The sequence below is a fragment of the Sapajus apella genome, unplaced genomic scaffold (assembly GCF_009761245.1).
Source record: "Sapajus apella isolate SASKATOON/1434 unplaced genomic scaffold, GSC_monkey_1.0 scaffold66, whole genome shotgun sequence".
Lineage (NCBI taxonomy): Eukaryota > Metazoa > Chordata > Mammalia > Primates > Cebidae > Sapajus > Sapajus apella.
The window spans coordinates 9,958,622-9,963,173 of record NW_022437006.1 but is presented as its reverse complement, the minus strand read 5'-3'; the positions used below and the strand labels follow the sequence as shown (position 1 = coordinate 9,963,173).

The window sequence follows — 4,552 nt, the reverse complement described above, 5'->3', positions numbered from 1 at the left end:
AGCCCTTTATGCTAAAAACACTCAGTAAGCTAGGTATCAATGGAACGTATCTCAAAATAATAAAAGCTATTTATGACAAACCAACAGCCAATATCATACTGAATGGGCAAAAACTGGAAGCATTCCCCTTGAAATGTGGCACCAGACAAGGATGCCCGCTCTCACCACTGCTATTCAATATAGTATTAGAAGTTCTAGCCAGAGCAATCAGGCAAGAAAAAGAAATAAAGGGCATTCAAATAGGAAAGGAGGAAGTCAAATTGTCTCTATTTGCAGACGACATAATTGTGTATCTAGAAGACCCCATCGTCTCAGCCCCAAATCTCCTGAAACTGATAAGCAACTTCAGCAAAGTCTCAGGATACAAAATCAATGTGCAAAAATCACATGCATTCCTATACACCAATAACAGACTTAAAGAGAGCCAAATCAAGAACAAACTTCCATTCACAATTGCCACAAAGAGAATAAAATACCTAGGAATACAACTAACAAGGAAGGTAAAGGACCTCTTCAAGGAGAACTACAAGCCACTGCTCAACAAAATAAGAGAGGACACAAACAGATGGAGAAACATTCCATGTTCATGTTAGGAAGAATCAATATCGTGAAAATGGCCATACTGCCCAAAGTAATTTACAGATTCAATGCTATCCCCATCAAGCTACCAATGACCTTCTTTGCAGAACTGGAAAAAACCACCTTAAACTTCATATGGAACCAAAAGAGAGCCCGCATAGCCAAGTCAATTCTAAGCAAAAAGAACAAAGCGGGGGGCATCACAGTACCAGACTTCAAACTATACTACAAGGCTATAGTGATCAAAACAGCATGGTACTGGTACCAAAACAGAGATATAGATCAATGGAACAGAACAGAGGTCTCTGAGGCAACACAACATATCTACAACCATCTGATCTTTGACAAACCAGACAAAAACAAGCAATGGGGAAAGGATTCCCTGTTCAATAAATGGTGTTGGGAAAGCTGGCTAGCCATGTGCAGAAAGCAGAAACTGGACCCCTTCCTGATACCTTACACTAAAATTAACTCCAGATGGATTAAAGACTTAAACGTAAGACCTAACACCATAAAAACCCTAGAAGAAAATCTAGGCGAAACCATTCAGGACATAGGCATAGGCAAGGACTTCATGACCAAAACACCAAAAGCATTGACAACAAAAGCCAAAATAGACAAATGGGACCTAATCAAACTCCACAGCTTCTGCACAGCAAAAGAAACAGTCATTAGAGTGAATCGGCAACCAACAGAATGGGAAAAAATTTTTGCAGTTTACCCATCTGACAAAGGGCTGATATCCAGAACTTACAAAGAACTAAAACAGATTTACAAGAAAAAAACAAACAAGCCCATTCAAAAGTAGGCAGAGGATATGAACAGACACTTTACAAAAGAAGACATACGTGAGGCCAACAAACATATGAAAAAATGCTCATCATCACTGGTCATCAGAGAAATGCAAATCAAAACAACATTGAGATACCATCTCATGCCAGTTAGAATGGCGATCATTAAAAAATCTGGAGACAACAGATGCTGAAGAGGATGTGGAGAAATAGGAACAGTTTTGCACTGTTGGTGGGAGTGTAAATTAGTTCAACCATTGTGGAAGACAGTGTGGCGATTCCTCAAGGACCTAGAAATAGAAATTCCATTTGACCCAGCAATCCCATTACTGGGTATATATCCAAAGGATTACAAATCGTTCTACTATAAGGACACGTGCACACAAATGTTCATTGCAGCACTGTTTACAATAGCAAATATCTGGAACCAACCCAAATGCTCATCGACGATAGACTGGATAGGGAAAATGTGGCACATATACACCATGGAATATTATGCAGCCATCAAAAACGATGAGTTTGGGTCCTTTGTAGGGACATGGATTAACCTGGAAACTATCATTCTCAGCAAACTGACAGAAGAGCAGATCAAACACCGCGTGTTCTCACTCATAGGCGGGTGTTGAACAATGAGAGCACATGGACACAGGGCGGGGAGCACTACACACTGGGGTCAGTTGGGTGGGAAGGGACAGTGGGGGGTGGGGAGCTGGGGAGAGACAGCAAGGGGAGAAATGCCAGATGTAGGTGATGGGGAGGAGGGCAGCAAATCACACTGCCACGTGTGTACCTATGCAACAATTTTGCATGTTCGTCACATGTACCCCAAAACCTAAAATGCAATAAAATAAATGGGAAAAAAAAATGAAAAAAAAAAAAATAATGCTGCAATTAAAAAAAAAAAAAAGGAAAAAAAATAATAAAAGGCCCTTTAAAAAAGACATTTTGCCTTCTCCACAAGGCCCTTCCTATTTTCTCTTTCCCACTAAGTATCAAATGAAGACTCCTACATGATTAAACTTGCCAAACTTTTTAATTTTCTTATGGCACATGATTTTACCTTTTATTGGATATTATTTGTAAGTTTGGCCTACCCTCAAAGCAGGATGTCTCAGCCTTCCAAAGCAGCAGCATAGGTACTCCAACAGTATCGTGCCCTGAAGGTGATTTAAGGGTGTACACTGGGGAAAATCCTATTAGCATCATACTAATGTTAAGGAGGAACAACTCCTTCCAAAGGAGTCAGCAGGCAGTTGTTTGAACAAGGCACCAGATGGATAGTTGATTAGAAACTTGTTTTCAACTTACTGTAAACATTTGTCTTAGAAATGGCACTTTGTCAAGGGTGTTTCCAGAAAGTTTTTCTGGCTTTATGAAGTGGTGCCAAGTTAATGAATAAAATACTTGGGAAATCTGAAGAATTATGGAAAAAAATTTTTTTTTTTTGAGACACAGTGTTGCTCTATCACCCAGGCTGGAGTGCAGTGGCATGATCTTGGCTCACTGCAACCTCTGCCTCCCAGGTTCAAGCAAGTCTCCTGACACAGCCTCCTGAGTAGCTGAGACTACAGGAGCGTGCCACCACGCCTGGCTAATTTTTGTATTTTTAGTAGAGGCGGGGTTTCACCATGTTGGCCAGGATGGTCTCGATCTCTTGACCTCGTGATCCACCCACCTTGGCCTCCCAAAGTGCTGGAATTACAGGCATGAGCTACCGTGCCCAGCTGGAAAATCTTAAAAAGACAAAATGGAAAGAAAGAAAATACTAGGAACAATGAGGCAAATACAAATGAAACAATCTGCACCAAAAATAGGGGTACATAGTATTCATACTAGCAGACTCTTGGTGTTGAGCCTGACTCTCTAAGGAAAGAATTCTCCCAAATACTCTTTATAATTAGGCTTCAACAGAGCTAAATAAACAGCTCCACTTACTTGCTGTACAAACTTGGTCAAAGTACTGACTCATCTTAACCCTCTTTTCCCACTTGTAAAATATTAGCTATTATCTTGGGTTGTTGTGAAGACTGAAACAATAACATGTAAAATGCTTAGCACAGTGTCTGACAGAGTTGTGTTCAGCAAAACATTAGTGGCTAGTTTCCAGCAGCACCTTAAATTTTGGAAACAATTTAAGTGTCCATCAACATGGAGTCTAGTTAAATACAGTATATCCATACAATGGAAAACTATATTATACAGATGTAAAAAAGATGAGAAAGCTGTTTAGCTACCAATATGGAATAAACTTAAAATATTAAAAAATGTCAAGAAAGTACAGCATATTATATTTTCGCATAAAAAAGAGAAAATACTGAATTCACTTGTATATAATCAACACCAGAGATGTGTATGTACTCAAGAAATGTGAACAGTGGTTATCTGGTTGGGGACAGGGCTGGCAAAGCAGATGGGAATTAGACTTTTCATAGAATTTAAATTTTTGATTAAGTTGCTTTCTAAAGGTGGTTTCTGTTTTAAATAAATGTATCCAATGTGGGTCGTATCACAGACTGAAACCCACAGGAGCCAGGACTTGCCTTAACAATAGGCTTTTCTTTTAATATTTAAATGTAGTCTTATTTATCAAAGGAAATTGATCTACTTATTTAAGTATATGCCAGTGTGTCTTAGTGTTTCTTATCCACACACAAGGCAATCCTGGACTTAATTTTTACCAATAGGAAATTAAGCTATATAAATGCAATGAAAGAGTTACCAATATCAGTGTAGTCATGTAATTAGACAGTGGTACGGTCTTCATTTGTTTTGTTGCCTCTGGAGACTAGTGTAGTTGTATGACTGACTACTATATGACTCTGACAAGAGTCAAGTGTGAAAGTGACCGGCTAAAATTTCTCGATAGATATTGGATCTTGTTCTCATTTAACTTACCATTTGATAACAATGAGAGTGCCAGGTGTCCCATAGCTCCACTTCTGCTCCTCAGCAGCTTCTGCTTTGGTGATGAACATCATCATGTTTGCTCTGTTTGGTATTTAATAGCAGTGGTTAAGATCAGGACAGAAGTCACTTATCCAAAACATTCTCATTTTAAAAATCATTTTATTGTCATTTCATGGTTAAAAAAACATACATGACCTGACTATAAAGTAATGAGACGAGTTTTTGGGTGTGGGTTGGATTACTGAGTCTCATTAATAAATAGTCACAATCCTGAC

General features: G+C 38.9%; 1 protein-coding gene across 1 annotated transcript in view; it reads right to left on the bottom strand.

Moving 5' to 3' along the window:
* Nucleotides 1-4,419: 4,419 nt before the first annotated feature.
* Nucleotides 4,420-4,552, bottom strand: part of ARID2 (AT-rich interaction domain 2) — a 195,279-nt gene continuing 195,146 nt past the window's right edge. Inside the window, exon 21 of the mRNA XM_032248384.1 lies at nt 4,420-4,552. This exon is cut by the window's right edge and continues 2,964 nt beyond it. The gene's annotated coding sequence lies outside the window, so the exon portion shown is untranslated.